The sequence below is a fragment of the Callospermophilus lateralis genome, chromosome 11 (genome assembly GCF_048772815.1).
Source record: "Callospermophilus lateralis isolate mCalLat2 chromosome 11, mCalLat2.hap1, whole genome shotgun sequence".
NCBI classification, from domain to species: Eukaryota; Metazoa; Chordata; class Mammalia; order Rodentia; family Sciuridae; genus Callospermophilus; species Callospermophilus lateralis.
The window spans coordinates 122,589,392-122,602,542 of NC_135315.1; positions in this window are offsets into that span (position 1 = coordinate 122,589,392).

The following is a 13,151-nucleotide window of genomic DNA, read 5'->3' on the forward strand; positions in this document are numbered from 1 at the left end:
GGGCTTCCAAAGATGCCCTTGAGAGCCTCTACTCCATACTACTTTATAGAAAGGAAAGTCTCACAGAATTATAATCTCTAGGCACCCCCAAAGACATTAGACATGGTATCTGTTAAAAATTTGTGTCACGAAGTTAGGAAACCCAAAACTATTCAAATATGGGGAGTTGCAACGAGGACAAATCACACAATAATTCTTCAAGGAGAAATCTCAAATGAGAGGTTGTGATATAATTTCTGTACCTCGGAAGGCAAAGGGAGGAGAGACAGGGTTTCATTATTAATTTTCAAATTGTCAAGTTACACTTGTCTTTTTTCCTCCCATGTTAAATGATCACAAAAAGAAACCAAAACTTTAAATACTTCCATTCAGTTCTTGAAAAAAAAATTAGAAATACTGCATCCATTTTAAATATAGCATGAAAAAAAATAATTGACAAGGGAAGGAGACAATGAAAGCTCTAAAAATTGAACAGAGCCACATCTGAAATTTTAAAGTGTCTCAGGATCCTGAAGCAAAAGGATCATGAGTTCAAAGTCAGCCTCACAAAGCGTGAGGTGCTAAGCAACTCGGTGAGACTCGTCTGTAAATAAAACACAAAATAGGGCTGGGGATTTGGCTCAGGGTTTTAGTGTCCCTGAGTTATATCCCAGTACCCCACCACAAACAGAATATGAAGAGAAACCTGGAAATGTAGAACTATATCTTGAGACATATAAAGAGCTGGGCTGGAAGACAGGGTTCTTGATTTGAGGTACTGCTTTCCAGTCATTTGGGAAGCTCAGGAGAAAGAAGAAATGTGAGCTCCTTCAGAACACATCTGTTTTCATGATTAAACAAAGTACATAAAGTTAGGGTTTTCCCCATTATCGTCCTAGTCTTCATTACACAATCTGGGAACATGCTGGGCTATGGCACACTGATGTCTGTTGGCCTTCAGAAAATTACTTAAAACATGATAAAGTGATGTGAAAAGATGCCCAGAGTCTAGCTACTTTTCTACACTCCACTAGAATGGTCAGAGGGGACTGAGAGCAGAGCTTCCACAGACCCTGTGCCCAGCAGACACTGAAGTAGACAATGCAGTGATCACATTTACCATTTATAATGCCCTATATTACCAATCCCATTAACTCAAACAGCCTCCTATCCAATCTCAAGATACCAGTGCATATTCACCATTTCCTGGCTTTCACAGTGCCCAGAATTCTCCCTATGATTATTTCAGCACCTATGTGGCACAGAAGCATGGGGCTCCTAAGGATCAAAGAGGAAACCTAGAAACAAATGTGTAAAAATGGCAGACTTGCCATAATAACCCAGATCCAGACTTTGAAATCCCACCACCTCTTCATTGGCTGTGTGTGGATTGGACAGTTTTAATGAAAGTGCCCATGATTGGACAGGGTTTCAGCCATTGTCCCAGGCTAATCTTAGTGAACCTATGTTCTGAGTTTATTGAATCCAACAAGAAATCAGGCAAGAATGACAAGTTCTCGGCTTTTTAAAAAATACTGGCACTGAATTCACAAGGGAGATTTCTGTGAATGCCCACAACCACTTCTACTATTTTATTTTTTGAAACAGAGTCTCAGTAATTTGCTCATTCTAGCCTCAAATCCCCCTTCCATGGTCTCTAAATTACTTGATATTACTGAAATGCACAGATGCACCTATTGTTTTTATTTTTTCCATTTGTGTAACAGTAAACTGAATCCACAGCTCAAAACATGGTTATTTTAAGGCAGTACTAGGATATAGCATTTTTCATTTATGACTGTATACAAGGTCAACTCAATTTATGAGTTACATGTTTGTATATATTACTCATAAATAAAAATAATGCTTCTGAGCATAGTTTGTACCCCGGCAATCCCAGCAGAAGGGTGAGGCAAAAAAAATAATGAGTCAAAGCCACCCTCTAAAGAAGGTGCTAAGCAAATCAATGAGACCCTGAATCTGTATAAAATGCAAAATATGGCTGGGGATGTGGCTCAATAGTTGACTTCCCTTGCCAATTCTTGGTAACCCCCCCTCATTACATGATGAAAAAATACCTTGAATTTATATAAAATTCTGCTCTATGGTTTTAGGGAGAAGAGTTTTTGAGTTTTCAATTTGTAATCCATCCCCTGAAGCAGCAATGTCCATCAAAATATTTTTGAAGCACAAGTGTTATTTTAAAGTTTCTAGTATTAATGTTTAAAAAAAGAACATGTGAAATCACTTGTAATAACTTAAGCCACTCTACCTAGAATATTATCATAGGTTGACCACACAAATTTATTAATGAATATGTATATTTTTGGAAATTCATCTTAATATTCACTATTTACCTGAAGTCTCAGGCACATCTCAGTTTACTGATCCCAATTTCATGTTTGAGAGCTATGAATTTTTTGACTTCAGGAAGATGAAATGCCTGGACCACTCATTTTTATGTCCTAGGTGATGGAATACACTTCCTGGATATATTGTCATCGGGGCAAAAAAAAGAAAAAAAAAAAGGAGCAACAATACATTATGAGACAGCTGGTGGCTCCAAAAAAGAAGTTTACAAATGTGGGAACTGTTTCTCACTAGATGCTGGACACAGATCCATTCCCACTTCAGATATGAATCTGTAAATTACAAAGAATTGGTGTTCCAGGAGGTGGAGGGTGTCAGGTATTCAGACTTTTCAGTATCCCAGAATCAAAAGTATAAACATATTAAATAAAATTATATTTTTTGATTTTGTTCTTAGCCTAATGGCAGGGTTGTGATGTCTTTTTTTTTGCTATAGGTTACTGTGAAAATATTAGCACAAATAAAAGGCATATTTGTCTTCACATATTTCTAAATAATTAAATACCATATATTGAGTGATTCAACTTGAATCTTAAGCTAGAAAAAATTAAATCACTACCTATATGACATCTGCTGTTTTCCAAATAATTTCAGTAGGACATGTTATTGAATCTTAACATCTTTCATACAGTGAGTATATTTTTTTAATCACTGTAAACTTACTAAATCATATTTGTTTTGTTCACCAGTTAGATTGAGTTCATCTGGGATATTTTTGCTGCATATGTTAAGCTGATGGTTGATAATATTATCTAACTTTAGAAGGTGATCTACTGTGAAAAAAATCACCCTGATTCTCCTCAACAGAATATCTCATGATCAAACTTATGTGGGATTGTTATCATGAAGGTGACAGTGTTGTTAAAGTAAAAGCAAAAGCATTCAAAATGGTTTCTGACGGGGTACCTGATAAATAATTTTTCATACCACAGATTAACATAAGCCATAAAAAAAACAAGAAGAGCCCAGATTCAAAGTTTGGGAAACACATTCTGCATTTTTGCTAGAATAGGAGAAAAAGCACACTGCCAACTTTCTGTATACAGATAAAGGAAAGAACAGTTGGTATTTTGGCAGTCAGTATCATTCTGCCTTTTGTAGAAGTTGTGGCCAATAGAGCTGCTCAGTGTCAAAGAACATTTTCAAAACACCAACAGTAGTGTGTGTGGGCAGGTACTGGTAATTTAACTGAGGAGATTATTACTCCTGACTAATATTTCTGATTCTTTCTTTTTTATTTTTCTTTTCATTTTTATTTTGAAATAAGGTCTTCCTAAGTTGATGAAGCTTTTATCAAACTTGCAATCTAACTGCCTCAGTCTCACAAATCACTGGAATTTTAGGTGTGTGCCACCACAATTGTGCAGCCTCACAATTATTAAGAAGTTTGAAGTGGATTCAGGATTGTATATGCCTGACCCCACAGGGAGAACATACCTTACCTAGACCACATGATTCTTCAACCTTTTATTATTATATTTGAAGATAAACGATGACATTTATTTTTAAAAATAGGATTAGCCACATGAGGTGGCTCTTGGCTATAATCTTAGAAATTTGAGAGCCTGAAGTAGGAGGATCACAAGTTCAAAACTAATCTCAATTATGTTGAAAGACTCTAAGAACCTCAGCAAGATCCTGTCTCAAAATTAATAAAAAAAGAAAGAAATTTAAAAACTTGTGAAAAAAAGAGAGAAAAAAATAAAAAGGGATGGGAATACAGCTACATTAGCTTAGTGTTTGCCTCATTTGCACAGGGCACGGGGCCCTGGGTTCAATACTCAAAAGAAAGCACATAGTCACACACACACACACATACACACACACATAAAACTTGGGGATATAGCTCAGTAGTTAATTACCCCTGAATTAAATACTCAATATTATTTTAAAAAACAAATAAATAAGATAAAAGCAGAATTTCCATTCATCTCATACTGTTTTATCCACCCCCCGCCATGGGAATAATATGTTTGAGCAAAGACTTACAAAACTTCTAGCATGAACTTGAAGTAAACTAGGAAAAGGCTGAAAACTGAATTGAAGAAATTAAGAAACAAAAATATGTTTTTATTTTCTCATGAGAGAAGAAATTTTAAAATGGATATGCTTTATTACAGGCATGTTAATATTGCAACATACTATGGATACTGCAATCAGAAGACTATTTTTATTTCATTTTTTTTTTGTAAATTGAAGCTGGTTGCAGTGGCACATGCTTGCAATCCCAGTGGCTCTGGAGGCTGAGGCAACAGAATTGTGAATTCAAAGCCTTTCTCACCAAGAGTGAAGTGCTAAGAAACTCACCAAGAATCTGTCTCTAAATAAAATAAAAAGTTAGTCTTCAGATATGACTCAGTGTTCAAGTGCCCCTGAGTTAAATCCCTAGTCCAAAAAAAAGTCTTTTTCAAATTGAAAATATAAAATTTCACATAAGAAATTGAAGGAGACGAGTAAATATGGCAATGTTTGTGATCTATAAAACAAATGATACACAAATCTCCACTATAAGAATTCCATCTGGGAGTATAACAACAACAACAACAACAACAATAACAACAAATACAAAAAAAGAATACTCCTTGGAACTTGCTTTAAATCAGAGGATTTGTATTAGCCTCAAATTACAAATTGTTTTCAGGTCTTTGGCTGCTGTGCAGGGGCTGAGGCCCAGTAAACAAGGTTTAGGGCTCTAGGAGTTTAGAGAATATGTGAGGAGCAGGTGTGATAGTAGGGTTGCTTTATTTGAAGGCAAAAGTTGTCTCTAGCCACCCTCCAGCTTCTAGCCCTCAGTCCCCTAAATTATTTCATAGAACATTTTTGAACTGCAGGTCAGACAAAGAAGGCATATTGCCAATATTTTACCAAAGTAAGTACATAAACTCAAGCAAATGTTTATGACTTTGAGTATATACACTGAATCAATGAGTTTATAACCTTGGCTATCTACTACAACCATAGCCCTCTGAAAGTTCTGCCACCTTGTAATGCTCTCAGTCACATTTGGCCCTATTAAAAACCTCATGGCATTGAGTATTTTACAACTTCTGCTGTAAAGAGCAGTGCTAACTTCTCCATTTTCAAGGCACTACATAGAATGCTATTCTTCTCTAAACCATACAGACATAAAAACAAACCAGTCAGGGATCTCTTGCTTCATGTTTAACTTATTGTCATAAGACCACAGATTCTGCTTGATAAGTAAAATGTGATGCAATTGGATACCTGGGCCAGCCCTGCCAGTAGTTCACTGGAGTCATTGACTGCTCTTGTTTCATTTTATGCATCACCATTGGCTAGATTTGCTGGACTTTATCCTCCTTCTCCTTCCCTGACTCACTCAACACTATGGGGAAAGTTGATGGGCATTTTCAAAGTACAGAGATCCTCCTCTACTGATTGTGCTCTGGCTTTATAGGCTTCTTGTTTGTCTTACAATTTTCTAATTCTGTCAGTCTCTCATACATTTTTATCAGTTTTTTCCTTGTTGTTGTTGTTTATTTGTTTTGTTTTGTTTTGTTTTGTTGGTAATGGGAATTGAATTCAGGCACTTAACCCGTATACCATATCCCAGACTTGCTAGAGGTGTGGTCTCACTGAGTTTCTTAGCACTTCACCTTTATTGAGGATGGCTTTGAATTCAGGTTCCTCCTGTTTCAGCCTCCTGAGAAGGTGGGATTACAGGGAGGAACCACCACAGCTAAATTTGTGTCAGTTTTTTTTTTTTTCTGTCACACAAGTAGAAACTACTCATACTGTGGCCCTAGCACATACACATGGTTCTTAGGCTATTTCTACAAGTCATGAGTGATACTCCTGCCACTTTTTTCCATAGCCAGGGACTCAGGCCTTTGCTCAAAGTAGTCCTTGACAGTTAAATTTGCTGGGTTCTTGTAAACACACAGTGCAATCAGAAGACTTCCTTAAGTTTACAGGAAATGCATCCCACCATATCTTGACTTTTCATACAGGTACATTATAATAGGATTGTGGACACTAAGTTCTATATGTTTCTTGATTGCCATAGGTGCTCCCTGCTCCCCAAACCAACAACATTAATATACCAGGGCTCAGGTATCTCTCACCTACAAAATATACTAAAGACTATGCCAGTTGCTTTGTGGCAGATCATATCCAGGAAGCAATGGTTGGGTCTTTAGTAGCTGAAATATATAAGGCAGAGTAGGCATAGTAGTCATGCTTATGCAGAGGTGGCCATAGCCTCCTGCATCATTGTATAGGAGATATATATATATATATATATATATATATATATATATATATATATATATAAGAAGGCCAATTTGAAAAATTTTACATAGTGAATACAAGCTGAAAAACAAATATTTATGACCCTCAATACATACACTCAATCAGGGTGTTTATTTCCTTGAATACATAATAAAAACCAACCTGCTGGAAGCATCAGCAAGACAGCATATTTATAGCCATCATGGGCCTGCCCAACAATCCAAATTTTTAGGATACCTCATCATAAAATCCAAACATTTGAAGTTTTCTGTAATAATCCCTTATCAAGAAGGCCAGAGATCTGAATCTCCAGTTCAAAACAATGTATGCTACAAAGTCATGTAACCAGAACACAAGACCCCTGCCTAGGATTACTAAAAGCCACCTCCAGGTGGTACCTAGACAAGCTCATCATTTATGAAAATGATCTTCAGTCAGTTGCTGTGTGGCTGAAACTTCAGAAAGCATATGTGCTGAACCCATACTAATATTCTTTTAATTATCTAGAATACATATACAACTAAATATTTTACATACTCATCACTGTGCTGCTATTGACAAACAAAATGTCATGCAATCATGCAACACAATATTATATATCTGATACTCTTTTTTTCATTTACTAGAAATAGACCCTGCAGTGTATGATTTAAGGCTTGTGCTGTATGCTCTCTCAAAGCAAATATCTGCCTCTTATTCACCATGGATAAATTTTAAAAAAATGAAAGTACCTCATCCTTGGGAGTAACTAGACTTAAAGGCATGCACCACTAAGTTAGTTTGTATACTCAACTTTTAAGAATGTTACAAAATAGCCATGTGCAGAGTCATGCACTTCAATACCAGTGATACAGGTTTCTAATGCATGAGGATCAAAAGTTTGAGATTAGACTTGACAACTGAGAAACATCCTGTCATAAAACAAAGAAGACAAAGAACTAGGAATGGAACTCAGTGATAAAGCACTTATGAGTTAAATTCCTCATATTGCTTACTAAGTTAGAATTGTGAAACAAAAAATTTATTAAAATCAATATTATGTATATTTTATTTATTATATGGACTTCACTTTAGCTGTAAATTCAACATAATTTTGCATGGGCATTGAAACCAGTGTTCTAACAGAGTACAGTGAAAGCACAGAAATTTAACAGGATGAATTATATTTTCAAATTAAATCAAGTTTTACACTGTTACAAATTGTGTAGATAAAATGTGAATCAACAGACTCCTTTTTAAAATAGATAATATTTCCTCATTATATGTCAAAACAAGTCCAATGTTTAAACCTTAGAAAATAAGACACCATTTAAAATGGGGTGATTATAATAGCTCCTTTTCTGTTTGACTTCCCAGTTCTGCCTGTGTATGCACCTGAAAAGAACTGTGGGGACATGCTGGACTCATGGGACATGGATGTCCACAAAGGACTTTAGAGGCAATCTGAAAACACCATACAATTATGAAACAAAATGCCTAGGTTTTTAACTGCTGATCTAAGCTTCACTAGACTAGTAAGAGGGGGAGGTGAAGGTTGAGCTGCCACAGAGACCCTCTGAGGAGTCCTGTGAAGATGGCCTCAGGCCTGAGCCTACACAACTCTATTTTAAAAACTCCAGTTTCAAACCTGTGGTCTCACCAGGCACACACACACAGAACACTCCAGTGTGGCCTCAAACAAGTTACTTCCCCTCAACCTATAAACAGCCTGGCAGGCTGTCCTAGCCTGATAAGAGAGAAATGCGAAAAGATCAGGGTGGAGACCACCAGACCAGATGTTTCTGACCCCAGGGTAAATGATAAGTAGAAATCTAGTAGTAGCTGAAGAAGATTGTGGGGGGGGGGTCAAAAAGCCCAAAATTTAATGTAAATAATAGCAATAATGAACAGGAATTCAGCCAGCCAAAACAAGGATGCACTTGAGCCAGAGAGCCTGATAAGGACCTGACATTCCATCAATTGTCTTCATTTTCTGATCCTCTGCATGATTCTCACCACTCTCAAACTCTACCCCCTATTGTGGACGCTGGTGAGAGCTGCAACTTCTCCCTATAATCCTCTTCTCAACCAGTCATCTGGTCCACACCAGGAAAGGCCTGCCTTTGTTTTTGACTTGATCACCCTGGTCTGAGTGAGTGTGCATATGCTGGACATAAAGCCTAAGGCAGGAGACTTCTGAACTTAGCATGCAGAGGGAATGTCTGTAATTAGCCTATTATGATTAAGTGTGTTTTGCAGTGCTTAGAATTAATTTAAAAGTGTTTCTGTGAATTGATTATGTCTTTTGCAGTACCCAGAATTAAGAATTATTGTTTTCTTAAAAACCTATAGAATGAAATTGTATTGAGTAATTGAATGAATAGAGCATTGAAAGGGGCAAAAGTGCATGGACATTCTTTATTTCTCTCCTGTACTGCATATGTCACAATTGTTGCTCCCTCAAAACATGTCCCTAGCAACAATTTCCAGTTTCCTCCATTGCCACTCTTGCCAGCTTCAAACAACCTACTTATCCAGTCTCAGGAAAACAATGCACACTTACCATTTTCTTGCTTTCAGGGTTTTCAGCGTTCTCCCTGTGATTAGCACAGAAACGTGGGCTCCTGGTCCAGGACAGAAAGCCTACAAAATGATTAAAAGAATGGCAGTTCCAGAGAAAAAAGGAACAGAATATTGTCAAAGCCCTCCCCCTCATCACTGGCTGCATGATTGGAAAGTTCTCACCTAAGAGACTGATTGGACAAGTCTTTCTGCACTGCCTCCAACCTAAGCCAAGTGGGCCAAGAATCAAGTCCAAAAGTCAGGTTGTTCCATTTTCATTGTTAAAATACTAAGGATCGGGGATGGGGATATAAACTTAAATAAGAGAAATTAAAATACTACTTATAAGGTATCTGCTGTTTTCCACATATTCACTGTACCACATGTGATTAAATCCTGACATTTTCCCTACAATGGGTATATTGTCTTCTATAACTGTATAAGAAGTCACTCTAAAACTTACTAGTTCACATTTGGATTGAATTGCATTCATCTGCAATATTTTTGCAGCATGTGTTTAGCTGTTAAGATTACTGAACTTCAGAGGGTGATCTGGCAGCCAAAGAAAAGCACCCTGAATCTTCTTCACATGATATCTCAGAATCAAATAAATTAAGGTGGACTTCTTCTCATCAAGGGACAGTGTTCTAAAAGCAAAAGCAAAAACATTAAAAAATATTTTCTGACTAGGTACCTGACAAGTACTCTTTCATAGCCACAAATTTATATAAGCCATAAAAAATAATAAGAGCCCTGATCCAAAGTTTGGAGAATACACTCGGCCTTTGACTAGCATAGGAGTAAAATCACATAACCAAATTTCCGTACACAAATAAGGCTAAGGGACTACTGATATTATGGCACTAATTCTGCCTTTTGTAATAGATGAGGTTTTTACAGCTGTTTTTACAGCTGTCAAAAAATATTTTCAAAATCCCACAAGTACTGTGTGTGTGTGTGTGTGTGTGTGTGTGTGTGTGTGTGTGTTTGTGTGTGTGTGTGTATGTTTATATGAGTGTAGTACTGGTGGTTAAACTGAGGGAATATTATTCCTGAGCTTTATCTTCAATTTTTTCTTTTTTTTTTTTATTTTGAGACAGGATCTTACAAAATGCTTTCTTGTGTGCCCACAATTTTAAGTACATATAAAGATAAAATATGCCTGACCCAAAGGCAAATCTTATCTCCTTTAGGAGCCATGATTCATCACTATTTTTAAATTCTCTTAAAAGTTAAGAAGTGATATTTTTTGAAAAGGGAGGGTTACACACATATGGTGGCTCATGTCAGCAATCATAATAATTTAGTAGATGTAATCAAGAGAATCACAATTTCTAATTCAGCCTAAATAATATAAGAGGGCCATAAGCAACTAAGCAACATTTTGTCTGAAAACTAAAAATAAAATAAAATACAATTAAAAAGGGCTGGTGATACAGTGGTTTAGGAGAACTATCCTGGGTTAAGTACTCATTCCTCTTCCCTCAAAAAAAAAAGAAAAGAATAAAAAAAAATTATATCTGGTGAATGTTTTATTCAATGGGGATAATATGTTTGAGAAAAACTTCTGAAGCTTATAGCAAGGATTTAAAATAAATATGGGAAATGGCTGAGAACTGAGAACTGAAAAATCAAGGACAAGCAATATTTTTTAAATTTCTTATCAGTATAAACTTAAAACAGATATATTTCATTACTGTTATGATAAAAATGCAGGATGGTATGGAAACTGCAACAAAAACACTGTATTTCACAAATGTTTTATAAATGGAGAATATGAAACATGAAACACTATGTTAAAAATAAAGGAGAGACAATATTAAGGTAATATATATAATCTAAAATAAATAATACACTAAATATCCACCATACAAATATTATCTGGGAGCATGTCTACAAAACAACACAATACTCCTTGCATAAAGCAGAGGATTTGTGACAGTCTCAAATTAAATATAGTTTCACATATTTGGCTGCTGTGAAGGAGCTCATATCAAAAAAGCAATGTTTGCGGCTCAAGCAGTTGAAATAAGATGTGAGGAACTTTTGGAAAGGTAGGCATGCTACTTCTGAAGGCAGCAATAGCTCATAAGCAGACTCTAGCTTCTATACCTCAGCCCCCAAAGTTATTAAATATAATTTTTTATGTAGGTCAGACAAAGTAGGCACATCAACAACAATTGACTGATGTAAAAGCATGCTCACAAACAAATGTTTCTGACCTTGAGTACATACATTGAATCTGAGTGTTTGTTACCTAGGCTACTTGCTAAAAAGGTAGCCTTCTGGCAGCTGTACTAACACACTTGGTCTTTTTTGTCTTTTTTGGTCCTAAATGCCTCATGGTATTGGGCATTTTACAACTTCTATTGTAAGGAGCAATGCTAACCTCTCAATTTTTAGGGTGCAACACAGAATGCTGTTTATCTCTAATTCTTACAGACAAAAAATAATAATCTTACTCTCTTGACACCTGGGTAAATTATTTTTTAAGTCAATCAGTTCTGCTTAACAGGTAATATGGGTTAAATTTGGATACTGTTCACTGGAGCCATTCGCTGCTGTTGTTTCATTTTATGCATCATCCATTGACTGGAGTTTAAGGCCTTTGTCCTTCTTCTTCTCTACAGACTCAACATCACAATGGAGAAGGTTGATAGGTATTTTCAAAATACAGAAATCTTACTCTACTGGATGTATTTTGGATTCCTAGACCTCTTGATTATCTTGCAATTCCTCCTTCTGCTAGTCTCTCATAAACTTGCATCAGTTTTTGCTGTCAGATCTATTGAAACCATTCATCTCATGGCCAGAGCAACTGCACATGACTCCTTTGACTACTTCTCCAAATCATGTATGTGACTGCTGCCACTTTTTTCTTTGGCCAGGGGCTGGGGCTTGGGCTTCAACACTTCATTGACACTTTAACTTGCAGGGTTCATGTTTGCCCACAGTGCAGTCAGAATCCTTATTTCTGCTTACAAGGAACAAATCCTATTATATCATAACTCTCCATAGGAGTCCACTGTAATAGGACTGAGGCAACTAAGTGTTGTATGCTTCTTGGTGTCTATAGGTGCCACCACTCCCCTAACAACATCTACTAATCTATCAGGACTCAGATATCTCTCACATGCAAATATCCTAAAGACTACGCCAGTTGCTGTGTGGGTGTTGAGACCCAGGAAGTAAAATTTGGATCTCTAGCAATTGAGAGATGTTAGGCAGAGTTGGCAGTTTAGTCATGTTTATGCAAAAAAAAAAAAAAAAAAAAGCTTCCAGACAGCCCAAAACCTTCAACCCTTAGATTCCTGCATCATTCCATAGGCCTTTTCATATACAGGACAGAAAACAAAGGTGAATGCTTAATATTTTACATAGTGAACACATGCTCAAAAGAAAAAGTTTATGACAATAAATGCATACACTAAATCAGGGTATTTATTACTTGAATAAATAAAAATAATAATAATTATAATTATAATTATAAGCTGTTGAAAGCATCAACAAGAGAGTAGCTATAGCCATGTTTGGCCTTTCCAATGATCCACCCTTTTAGGATTCATCATCAAAAAATCTACACACCTGAAGTCTTCTGCAATGATCTATTAGCAAAGAAGTAAGAGCTCTGCATAAACAGACGATGAAAATAAACTGCATTGTGATATGACTAGAACACAATCCCCCTGCCTAGGATTACTAAAAGCCATCTCCATATGGTATCCTGACAAGCTCATCATCCTTTCAACTTATCATTGATCAACTGATGTGTGGCTGCAACTAAAGATGTAATATGTATTGATGTAATACTGATATTATTTTGGTGATCTAGAATATACATACAACTGAATATGGCAGAAATCCATTCTGGTGCTGCTGTTAACAAATGAAGTGCTATGTGATTTTGCAACAAAACTTTTTGTATTTGATATTTTTCTTTATTAACTAGAGATAGAGCCTGCTTTGTATGATTTAAGATTTGACTGGGTACTCTGTATCTTATTCACCAA